General features: G+C 44.7%; 1 long non-coding RNA gene across 2 annotated transcripts; it reads right to left on the minus strand.

The window, feature by feature from the left end:
• Window positions 1–1,147: 1,147 nt before the first annotated feature.
• LOC125918576 (uncharacterized) lies at window positions 1,148–5,275 on the minus strand. Of its 2 annotated transcripts, XR_007456482.1 has the most exons (4): window positions 5,014–5,266; window positions 3,163–3,613; window positions 2,634–2,719; window positions 1,149–2,155 (listed from the first exon to the last, which is right to left on the minus strand). It is a non-coding gene; the product is annotated as an uncharacterized LOC125918576 (long non-coding RNA). The 2 variants fall into 2 exon arrangements; XR_007456481.1 differs by having other exon boundaries at window positions 1,148–2,155; window positions 2,634–3,613; window positions 5,014–5,275.
• Between the last annotated feature and the right edge of the window lie 7,426 nt (window positions 5,276–12,701).

Below are 12,701 nucleotides of genomic sequence, written 5' to 3' on the forward strand. Positions count from 1 at the left end.
AAGAGCAATTTGGAGTGGAGAGTCAAAAAATGTAAAATTCACATGATAGCAGTAAACCAAATTACTGCCTAGTAGATGGATAAGGAATACAATGATGATTTAAATATGGTTTGCTGAAATGAAAAATCATATCATTTTATAAGCCTGACAGCATATCTAACGATAGGATCAAGCAAATATTATTTTCCATGACATCGCTGAATAATTTGGAAACAAGAGACGTGAGTTAAAATTGTCTGGAATATTTAACTCAGAGAGCTTGATCTGACAGATAGAAATACCAAAGTGTCACATGGGAAACCCACCCTTTCTCTCGTTGGTTACTAATATAATTAGAACCTCAGAAAAAAATGTACTAGAAATCAGTATTTGCCAGCATTCGCTTAGGAAACTTTTCAATCAAGGATCCTTTTATCAATATTGCTGAGAGGGGTCATTATCTCTGATTTCACAAGCAAAGCGACCGACCGAGGCATGGGATGGCTTTTTGAAGGTCATAGAGGAAATTGGTGTGATGGTGGACCCTTCGACATCAACTCACTGGACCAAGTGAGGGCCACCAGGAGCAAAATAGTAGATGAAAACAGATGGTTTAAAGGGCGGTTTTGGTGCTGCTAGGGGTCTGGTGAGTCTTTTTCCACAAAAAGCATTTCTGAACAGATACCCACTTTTAAGACATTTTTATCGGTTTTATTCTGAGTCCCTTTGGAAAACACACGAATGTAAGTAAATGTACGCTGAAATATCCTCTGTTCTGTTCAAAAAGTATTTGCAGAGAAACTCTTTTATACCGAGCTCTGTACTGGAGGTTGGGTTATTAAAAAGTAAATAAGAGGGGCCCCTGGCTGGCTCAGTTGGTAGAGTGCACGACTCTTGACCTCAGGGTTGTGAGTTCAAGCTCCACATTGGGTGTGGAACCTACTTAAAAAAGCAACAACAACAACAAAGGGAATAAGATACCATTCCTGCCTTTGAATAGCCTTTAGTATAGCAGGAAAAGATTGGCATGTGTATAGACTGTTGGATATGTTACAGTGTTGAGAATGAGGGCCCTGGCGTCCTAACTCCAAGATACCAAGGGTAGGCAGAAGAGAGATTCTGAGGAAATGAGAAAAATCTCCCTAGAGGAAACGATCTCTGAGCCAAGGTTTGGGACAGAGCTAGAAATGGGCCAGGCAACAAAGGCGTATCCGGTGGGCGTGGGTGTGGGTGTGGGTTTGGTGCGCCAGCCAGTGTGACCGGAACAGGAGTCATGAAGGGGCACAGGTTGGCACCAGCCAGATGCTGGACGAAATCCTGCAATTACACTCTGAGTATATCCATGCCTCTACTGATTCTGCTACTCATTCATTCTGCGGAGACAGTAAAAGGGTCTGCCAGTGATGCATTGAGGATTTCCTTTCTTTTCCTTTTGACTTTAAAATTTCGGAGTATACCACTTGGTCCCAGGGGAAGAAATGGGGGTACTGGCCGAGCCCGTGTGCGGTGACTGCGCATCTGCACGGATGAGCGCGAGGAGTGGGGCCGAGGGGGCGGGAAGCTGAGACGCAGGGTGAGAAACGACAGGAGGGATCACTTGGGTCTGGTCCTCTACACAGAGCCGGGCTGACAAGGGCTCCACGCCCGGGTTTTGATGCTCTGAGTCGTCCTCTGGACATTAGTAGTAATTTGATCTTGGGATTTGTGTTTTTTAGGTGAAATCCGATGCTTCAGTGGGGTGTGCTCTGAGGTTGGGAGCCTTGGCTCAGGGGAGGTCCGATGTCTGCCCCCCTAGGCTGGGTTCTCGGGTGTCCCCTCCCTACAGCCTGCCACCCTCGGCTCCCTGCCCCCTCCCGCAGCGGCTCCCCCTTCCCACTGAGTGACCATCTTGACATCAAGGTCCAAACGAAATCCCCACGGCGGGTCAAGAAGGGAAGAGCTTTGCATTTTATTATCACCTTTCACAGCAAGTTCTGCTTTCCGAACAGAGACCCACATGTCCCTTGTGCGTGGGGCCTCCCTGACGGTGCAGCTGGTGGTGTCGGGGAGTGAGGGCACAGCCGGACAGGAGCTGGGGACACTGGCCAATAGCACGCATGCACAAAGAGCGAATTCTCCACACTCCCAATCTGCAACCTCTGTTGTCTTAGCCCTTGCCCCGGGGTTGCGCTGGATCCTTGCAGGGGAGGAGGTGGGTGAGAACAGGTGAACACAGTGTTGCTTCTTCAGAAAAGCATCTCCCCAAACCTGGCCTTTAGTTCCCCCAGGACCATGGCCGTGAACGGTTCCTTTTGCCTCCAGAAGGCTCTACAACAGCTCAGAGCTCTTCAGTGATTAACGTAACTTGGAGGCCTTCTGTACACCAGACAGCTCCCCTCCTGTCCTCTCTCCCATCCCCTGTGTCGGCCCATGTGAGTCGTCAGCATGGCCCTTAGAAGCTCTGAAATAGAATCCAATCCCAGTGTCAAAAGGGCAGGATAATAAAATGACCTCCGAGAGGCCCACCCCGTGTGAATGCAAATCTGCCATTTCAGAATTTCCAGGGAGAAATTCAAGTGCAGAGAATAAAATTTTCTTGCAAGTTAAAGTTCAAGAAAATTAAATCCAAAGGTAAAATATCAAAGGAATTAAATATTGAAATCAGGTGTTCTTACCTTTTGCATCAAAGAAATGAAAGTTAAAATCCGTTGTCCTAATCTTCTTATCTGCTAAGCCTTGGCGACAGGGGCCCCCGTTGCTTCTGCTGAATAAGGTATGCCTCAGAGTTGTGTTAAATGGAGGCAAGGTCTCAGATGCATTTTAATGTTAAAAGGTACAAGGAGTAATTAGTCTTTTGCGAAAGCTAAGACTTGCCCGGCACAGACACCCCGCAAATAAATCTGGAAAGTAATCCCCAGACGCAGGAGCTCAGCCAAGCTCTCATAGCCTCGTGTCTGGGGCATTCACAGGGCTTCCTTACAGGGATTTGGGGGGGTGGGGGTGGGGAGAGGAACTGAGTAAAGGAGGTTAACATGGAATCAAAATTAAATTAATTGATGAATGGAATTAGGATAACTTTACTCTGCGTTATTCAACACACACACACACACACACACACAAATTACCTGTTTCACCACCGTCTAATACCCCCCAAAAACACATTTTTACCTTTTTTTCACATTAATTTTATATTGTTCCACTTACCTAAGAACTTCTCAGTGTAATCAAAATAATCATTATTGAATAGCAGGGGGGAAAAAAATGCCTCGTATATATACGTCTGTCCTGGAAAGAAAGGTTTTCCAGATCCATTATTCACATTGTAGCATAAAATTACTGTGGATGCAAGCCTTGTTCAGAAAAAAAGCAACCCCACTTAAAGAAAAAATTGTCTTCTTGGACCTGTCTCATCTGTCGAGGAAAGTGGCATTCTTCCACGTGTCCTTACCTTCATAACCGCCATCCGATCAAGTCTTTAAAGAAGAGGATAGAATTTTAGAAAGAAGACGTCTTCAAGGTAAGCCACACAGGAGCGTCCACCCAAGGTCAGTGCCAGACAAATGGCTCGGGAGCGTGTGTTAATGGACTTGGCTCTCAAGCTTGAATTCCACCGACCAGCTTTGTGGAAAGACCCCGGAACAGAGTCTGGTCATTTCTGTTATATGGAGGCAATTGAAATGGGATAGAATTAAGATCTTTTCTGGAAATACCATTTGTGAGATTTCCTGACTTTTGAAAAACCTGCCTTTTTTTGCTTTCTCCAGAATGAGGTGTGGTAATCCACAGCAACAGACAGCAAAATAAAAAATGAGGGGGGACCTGTTAGAAAGACTTCCAGCGTTTCTTAAGAGGTCGGGGCTCACACAAATGCTACTTTACTCTAAAAACAGAAATGCTGACTCATACGCATTTATCTTAAAATCCGAAAGACACAAAATGGGGAGAAACACTTTGCTTACCATACAGACTGCAACAGAGCTCCACAGATGTGGGCCCTTCAACACACCGGGCTTACTTTCTCTATTTTTTCATTGGGACTGGTGTTTACCATTAGTGGATTATTCAGTCATGCTTTTTGTTTACTTTTAATTTTTTTAAATGTTTATTTATTTTCAAGAGAGGGAGAGAGAGAGACAGAGCATGAGCAGGGGAGGGGCAGAGAGAGAGGGAGACAGAGAATCTGAAGCAGGCTCCAGGCTCTGAGCTGTCAGCGCAGAGCCCAACGCAGGGCTTGAACCCATGAACCGTGAGATCATGACCCAAAGCCAAGTCGGTCACTCAACTGACTGCGCCGTCCAGGCACCCCCCATGATGTTTATTCCTAATCTTGGATTACCGTTGGGGTGTGGAAAAAATCAATGGCACAAGTATATCCATCCACACTTGGAACCGACTCAAAGACAGGTGCACGGCTTTGGTAACGGGAGATGAAAAGGCCAACTTGATCACTGCTGGGTTGGGAGACTCGGCTGAGGAGTGGAGCGCCAGGGCTGCCTAACAGCAAACACTAGAACCCGATTCCGACAGCTCAGAGGTCCCCTCCCAGGGGACGAGCTCTCCTAAGCGCACAAAAGCCAAACGCCCAAAAAGAAACTCCCTGGAGACAGGTGGATTGCAGAGAGAGGAGGGAGGAGAGGGAGACTACGTATCCAGATCCTTCTCTCAGGAAACTGCCACCCAGACAGTTACCCCTCCTCCCCCAAGGCGGGGGTGACGAGTGTGCCAAGGGGCCAGGCGTGCTTCCTGTGGATGTGCAGCGCCAATGGGGGCGGGGGCTGCCTTGCCTGCTGCCGTCACTTCCCGCCCCTTCCCGGGCCCTCCCTCTACAGGGCTTTGCTCACCTTATCCTCCTGTAGTGATTCTCTGCTGCCAGTACATATGATTGTTGCTAATAGGTTCAGAACCATTCATTTATTCCCAACCTACCAAATGCCAGCAGGCACTGGACGGCAGGGAAGTGTGACATCGACCAGGAAGCCAGCTTAGAGCAGGTCAACCAGAAAAGAGTACCCACCATTTTTTTTAAGTAAATAAATATTGGCCATAGCCACTTACCTGAGGTGTGACCTGGGATGAGGAGCCCTCTCTCAGGCGCCAGGGATTCAAGGGTGCAGGTGGATAAACTTCAGTATGTCCAGGTGCTTGGCGGAGAAGAGGGCAGCCACTCATTCCACGAGACAGATTTCAGACGTTCACTGGGGAAGGAAAAATAAAACAAATAGTCTTTTAATAGGTCTTGTTGGAATACAAACATTCAGATGCAAAGCTTAGACCACATACCAAAATAAACTCTAGGTGGATTACAGAATGGCATGTGGAAAAGCTAAAAATAAATAGATACGGTGGGGGGAGGGAACGATGCCTCCAGCCCTGGTGTAACAGAAACAGAGACTGGCATATTGAGAAACTAAAATGGAGTTTAAAATTAAAAAACAAAATTTACAGCTAGAATACATTTAGAAACTTACTCCACCAATTTCAACACCAGCATAAATAACAAAATTAAAATAAAAACACGTTGACAAACTGGGAAATGGTTTGGCCTGTGTTAGCACAGGTAAATGTAGCTTATAATAATTTCAGGGCAAAACCACGGAGGATCCACATGGCACATCTTTAAAGGATATAAACAAACATTGAAAATCTTACCGTTGAAACGACTACCGGAGTGAAAGCATATGATATCTGTCTGTCTCTGACTCGCTTATTTCGCCCAGCATGATACTCTTCAGCTCCATCCATGTCATTGCAAATGGCAAAATTTCATTATTTTTTATGGCTGAGTAATATTCTAGTGTGTGTGTGTGTGTGTGTGTGTATGCACAAACCCCCCTCCTGGGTCACCCCATTCAGATTCCAAATATAGTCCCTACAAAAGTTATTGGCGTCGGGGCGCCTGGGTGGCTCAGTCGGTTAAGCGTCCGACTTCGGCTCAGGTCATGATCTCGCGGTCCGTGAGTTCGAGCCCCGCGTCGGGCACTGTGCTGACGGCTCAGAGCCTGGAGCCTGTTTCAGATTCTGTGTCTCCCTCTCTCTCTGACCCTCCCCCGTTCATGCTCTGTCTCTCTCTGTCTCAAAAATAAATAAACGTTAAAAAAATTTTTTTTAAAAAGTTATCGGTGTCAAGCGTGTTGACCATATAAACCGACCCTCTAACAGGACAGCAATTTGCAGAAAGGGCCACCTCTGAGAGAGGCAAGAGACCCAAGTCACAATGAACTAAAAAGCATAGGAAAAATTAGGAAACCATCTCAGAAATTGTCCGTGGGGAGACTTGATATGGCATTAAATCAGCAACTCAAGAAAAAGCAACCGACCAACCAACACAAACTAGCAAACGCACCTTCCCAACATGGCGGTCAGGCTGAAGTCACAAGCCAGCAGCTGGCATATGTCGTTGTGCCCATAGCAACAGCGTGCGGCAAACAGGACACGAGCTTGCTCAGGAAACAAGACCAACCGGAAAACTAGTTCAAAAGCCACCATGTGAGTCCTGTGTTTGCATCTTCTCAGAACAAAGATTATTTCATCATCCCCAAGCAGGTCACAGAGGAATCTCCGAGTCTTACTTTTATGACAAATGATAAATGATGATTGTATCTAGACACAAACTGTCAGTAGAGCATGGGACTCTTGATCCCAGGGTTGGGGAGCTCCACGCTGGGTATAGAGATTACTGAAAAGCAGTAAAATCTTTAAAGAAAAAAGAAAAGAAATGTGTCTGAAGCATATCATGCAGCATCATCATCATTCAGAAAAATTTTAAATAGATTGAGACTATTCCTGTTTTAAGATGTTACTACACTTTATTTTTTAATGGGAAGAAAAACAATTTTAAAGACCACCCCCCCACCCCCCACCCCGTGGCCTCCTATAGCGCAGAGCAGGATCTGGGTGTGTGCGAGCAGCTGTACTGGAATGACATGGTGTTATGGGAGAAAGAGGAAGATGGGAGGATGAGACCCCTGTGTGTTTTTCTGCTAGAATATAAAGTTCTAGAGGTTGTTGCTAGGTTTTATTGAGGTTTCTATGTCCTGTGTGTCTTCCTGGCAGTGAACTCTGATTAACTCTCATTTAGGGAGTGAACGAACGAACGAACAAATGGGCAACCAAAGAATGAATGTGTCACCAAGGGAAAAGCCCACTTACCAGAGGGCACAGTTAGTCGGCTGATTTGGAACGTTTTTCTCTTTATCGGAGGATGAATATCCCGTTAGCCATTTTACATGACTCATTTCATCCACAGTGCAGCTGGCCCCGTTCTCACCTCCCTTCGGATCACTTACCTAAAATCTGGTTGGAGGTTCGAGCCCCACATCGGGCTCTGGGCTGACGGCTCGGAGCCTGGAGCCTGTTTCGGATTCTGTGTCTCCCTCTCTCCCTACCCCTCCCCTGCTCATGCTTTGTGTCTCTGTGTCTCCCAATAATAAATAAACGTTAAAAAAAAATTTAATGGGCGCCTGGGTGGCTCAGTCGGTTAAGCGTCCGACTTCAGCTTGGGTCATGATCTCACGATTCATGGGTTCGAGCCCTAAGTCAGGCTCTGTGCTGACAGCTCGGAGCCTGGAGCCTGCTTCGGATTCTGTGTCTCCCTCTCTCTCTGCCCCTCTCCCTCTCACATTCTGCCTCTCTCTCTCTCTCTCCCTCCCTCTCAAAAATAAACATTAAAAGAAATTTTTAAAAAACGTGTATAGAATCGAAAACAACTCTTTTAATACATATTATCTTTCACACACAGAAGATTCTCTTCTTGTACCATACTATCATACATCCTCTATTTTCTATTTTTCCCTGGTCGTTTCCTTCCCCAATTGATTAATTTTATATTTGACTACTCTTATTAAACGAAAGACACATGATAGATCATACTATAAACTCTATTAATCAAGAACACTGTTGCTTTGTTTTATTTTTTCAACAGAAGGCAGCTCTGATTTAGGCTTTCCTTACATATTAAGGATTCAGATCAAAGCCTTTCTCTTTGGGAAATAATGCGAGAGAAGGAACCCATAAGGGTACAGCCGTCTCAGGGTTTTATGTGATGCATGTTGGAGTTTCAATTGGAAATTAACACTAAGAGTGTATCTAGAAATTTTAGAAAAAAGGGACCGAAGACCGAAATGATATTTTATCCAAACAGGTAACAACGGTGAGCATTTAAACCATACGAAGAGAAACAAAACTCGCCGCGTTGCTGAGTGCTGTCTGTAAGTCACATCACAGTAGTTGAATTTCGCCTCCACAAAGAACCGTTTTTGAAGGAGAGTGACTCTACAGGGTCGTCTGTGTCCTAGAATAATTTCTAGCAGGTGTCTGTTTTAAAGTGCAGGGCCTGACTCCTCTGAGTGTGCCATCGTCTCGCTCCCCGCGTTGGCGTGTGCGCGTCCTTACACTTTGCTTGCTTTGACTAAATAATTTCCACCGCGGCTCATCCTGACATTAGATCAGGCCGTAGGCCTTTAGACCTATAGCACTGTGAAGGGTGACTCACAGACTTACACGAGCCACGTGAACATTGCATGCGATATTCCCAAATATGTACATATCTGCGTAGAATAAAAATCCCCCCAAACTCTATATTAACAAAGTTCTTGCTTCAGTGCAGCTTTTTTTCGAACACGGCAGCCTAACATAGTCACGGAAGTACGTTTACTCTGGATCGGGGAAGTAAAGAGTTTATCTATTTTTCGGCTCCCTTGTCTCCCAAGTTCAAGAGCTGAATACTACATTATCCAAAGCTGACTTTTGAGATAAAGTGAGCCATTGTCCTGAGTGTGGCTGACTGTGACAACACTTACAAGAAAAGAAAGTAATGATTCACGTTCTATAAGTTCAGTCGATTAGAAATATTACATTTTATTAGGTGTTGATTTTCAATACATTATATTTTGCCTCTAAAATAAATTTCCTTAATTTTATATTTTTATGTGTGGAAAATCTCTGGATTTTCCACTTAATTTTATCATTTGTAATTCATAATTGTTATGTGTGCACCGGCCCTAATCACAGCATTATCGGGGGGATCAGGATTGCTGCCTTAAACTCTGTGCCATAACCCATGTTCACGGAAGCCCAGAGGAGGCCAAGTCTCTCTTTGGGATGCCAGACAGTAGAGGGGAGTCTTACACAAGTTAACCTTGACCTCTTTTAGTGTCTTCACTTAGAAGCTCCATGTTTGTAATCAAAAGGGCAGATGTTTGGAAATGGAACTGTTTGTTGATTTGCAATTAAGCTCTTTCTCATGGGGCAACTCTACATGGAATTTTCCATCTGAGTAAAAGCTGAACTTTATTCAGTATTGATCAAAATTTTCCCTCTGTGGAGCCTGGGTGGCTCAGCTGGTTAAGCGTCTGACTTTGACTCAGGTCATGATCTCACAGTTGGTGCGTTCGAGCCCCACATCAGGCTCTGTGCTGACAGCTCAGAGCCTGGAGCCTGCTTTGGATTCTGTGTCTCCCTCTTTCTGCCCCTCCCCCACTCACACACACACACACACACACACACACACACTCTCTCTCTCTCTCTCTCTCTCTCAAAAATAAACATCAAAAAAAGTTTAATAATAATAAATAAATAAAATAAAAAATAAAAATAAACATTTTAAAATGTTTTAAATAAAAAAATTTCTAAAAAGACTTCCCTCTAAATAGTCTTTCAAATGAGTAGAATACTGGACATTTTCAAAGTTCGAGAAAGATTCTTAAAAATTTTTTTATGTTTATTTATTTTTTGAGAGAGAGAGAGAGCACAAGTGGAGGAGGGGAAGAGAGAGAGGGAGACACAGAATCTAAAGCAGGCTCCAGGCTCTGAGCTGTCCGCACCGAGCCTGACATGGGGCTCAAACTCACAAACCGTGAGATCACGACCTGAGCCGAAGTCAAACACTTAACCAAATGAGCCCTCCCGGCACCCCTGGAAAGTTTCTTATGTAATACTTTCTTCCACATTTCAGTGGCTTGAGTTTGTCTCCAGTTTCAAGGGTTCAACATACCTTACACCTCCACTCACTACTATCTACTCTATGCAAACACACAACTTCTTGGGACCAAGGCTGATGGAGACATACTGTTTGAAAATTGACGTGAGGTTTATATTTTTGGAGGTTTATATTTTTGTTCAATAGCTCAGAGGGGAAAAAAACATGAAACATGTGACTATCTACCCCAAAAGTAAAAAAAGCTAATATCTTGAACAAGTTTACCACGACATACAGCCGCCATTGTAAGACTCGGACCCCAGCCCTATTGTGAGACCCGTTCCCCGCCAGTCATGGCTGGTGAGGGTCCTGGGCGCTCTCCACTCACCGAAGCATAGCGGGCATGAAAGGACAGCAGTCGGGGTTCTGGGACAGGCCTGCTCTCCTCTATCTACATTTTAAATTCCTCATAGCCACGCGGTAGATATCGTTGTCCTTGAGTCTGGCTTCAGGTTCTGCTCTGCCTCTGTGTGCTGCCCTGGGGAAAATGGACACCCGTCGCGTCCCCCGCAACCAGAGATTTCCCCAGTGACGCTGCCTCATTGGACCTAGGGAGGGGGCTGCCGGTCCACCCGTCCACGTGACAGCTTCTCAGAACGTGGTTATACTCTTGTTTGGCGGGCGGTCTAACTATGGCCATCTCCTCTGGACAGGCAGCCTTGCCGGCCGGGTTTGGGCCACAGGTAGCTGCCCCGAGGGAGGGAAGGGATCATCTCCTCTTTCAAGCCCCCGCCGCCCGCCCTTTATCAGGACTCCCCAGGGCGGTCTCTGGGTACAGCATATTGTCCCACCACCAAACCACACCTTCCAACTTGGTGACAGTGGTTCAGCAGTGATACTTCTCTGGGATCTGACCCCATCTCTTCATCCCTTGGAGAGCGAACGTGGAACTTGCTGTTTGCCATGTGGCCTATATTCTCACACAGGTCATTCCCGACATACTCCACAAATTTGGTGAAAACCTGCCAATTTTTCAATGATTTGGTTACAAACAAACTAAAATTCATGAGCTTTATGAAATTTATCTTTTTCTGTATTTGCTTTGCTCTTGGGTCTGGGTCTAAGAATACAAAATAACATGATCCCACAAAGCTTAGGCTCTGGATTCAGAAAACTTGAGTTTCTGTTATATCGTAGTCTATGTGAACTTGAGAACATTTTCTTCTCTCTGTTTATGTATAGCACACACACATATACATTTTATTTTCTCATATTTATACATATAGACATCATTTATATAACAAACATACACACATGTTTTATATATTAATACTGTTTAAATACATTGCCTTCATTTTAATTATTTAAAAATTCTTCCAATAATAACAGAACCCGTTGCCACTCACCCAATGTTTCTTTTCTGTCTTTCTGGACTGAATGAGATCTTTCTAATCCAAAGGATGACAGGTGGCCTGAAAAACGATTACGATAAATTGATAGCTCTGTAGATTTTATATAGAAAGAATAAAAACACGGAGGATTAGTCAGGACTGTTATTTAATTAAAGGGACTCTAAAAGGTCAATCTTATACCAAGCATTCCATACCCAAATGTCACGTCATAACTCCTCTGCATTAGTATAAAAGCAGGTCACAGGTAAATTGTGAGTGTGCTGTCCGCCGGCAGAATACACAATGCCATGGATATCTATTATCATATTCACCCAAACCGCTTCATTGTATCAGTCGCCTGAGTCACTTCCCTGAGGTGTGCTGGGACCACCTGAGTCTTTATTATGGGCCAGGGTCAGGGAAGAGCCCTACAACAGGGTAACTTTAAGGCCCGTGGCTTTGATGGAGCATCTTAACAGCGCTGAATTCGTGATAGGTTTGCCCCGGGGGGTTTAGGTTGAAATTGGGATTTTAAAGCAGCAAAGGTATGGAACAAAACAAACAAAACTTTGGACCACTTTACCATTGCCGGAAGTGCGAAGGGGTTTTACCGGAGCCGGAAGAGCAATCTGGGAGGACGGTGAAACGCACATTGCCTAAAACCTGAGAGCTGCTAACTTCTAGAAGACATCAAGAAAGAGAGGGGGGTGGAACGAAGAGAGGGAGAGAGAGAGGAAGGGAAAGACAGACAAGAGCAGGAGGGTCGGGGGAGGGGGACAGACAGACAGACCCGGCAGGGGGAGGGGGATAGTGAGGGAGAGCTGCCTCTGTCTTCATTCCCCCAATTTATGATTGATTTTGAATCTTCCCCCAGTCACCTAGTCATCACCAAAGTCTGACTAGAATTCTGACCTGTCGTCCTCTGCTATGTTTTACTGTCCTTCTGATTTAGATCATTAATGCCTTTACTCAACCAGCACAGCCAGCAAAGTGGGTCCTGAAATTGAGCTCAAAGCAGGGCTACATATTTGAGAGGAATGGACCAATTCCATCAAGAAATGTATTGTTAACAGTTCAGAGATAAAGCAATGTTTCAGGTCACCAGGAGTATTGATTTTGCTGACCTTTATTTTTATTTTTATTTTTTTTAGAAAAATGATAGTATTTTGGATGCCATATACATTTGGCAGGTTTTATACACAACTTACATCCGTCAGTGTATTCCTGTGTGGCCTTAAGTGATTTAAATGCCTTGAATTTCTTGTCACGTTTTTAAGCAAGTGCCCTTCAAGGGCGCATTCCAAATACTTATAAAAACGTGATCATTCTGAATGGCAAAATAAAATAAAATGTTGAAAAATACATAGGCTGTTTCAGTGAATAGTCATACCATGTCATTGCCAAGTTTGGGAGCTAATCATATTGAATAGATTAAA

Source organism: Panthera uncia, chromosome B4, assembly GCF_023721935.1.
Source record: "Panthera uncia isolate 11264 chromosome B4, Puncia_PCG_1.0, whole genome shotgun sequence".
NCBI lineage: Eukaryota > Metazoa > Chordata > Mammalia > Carnivora > Felidae > Panthera > Panthera uncia.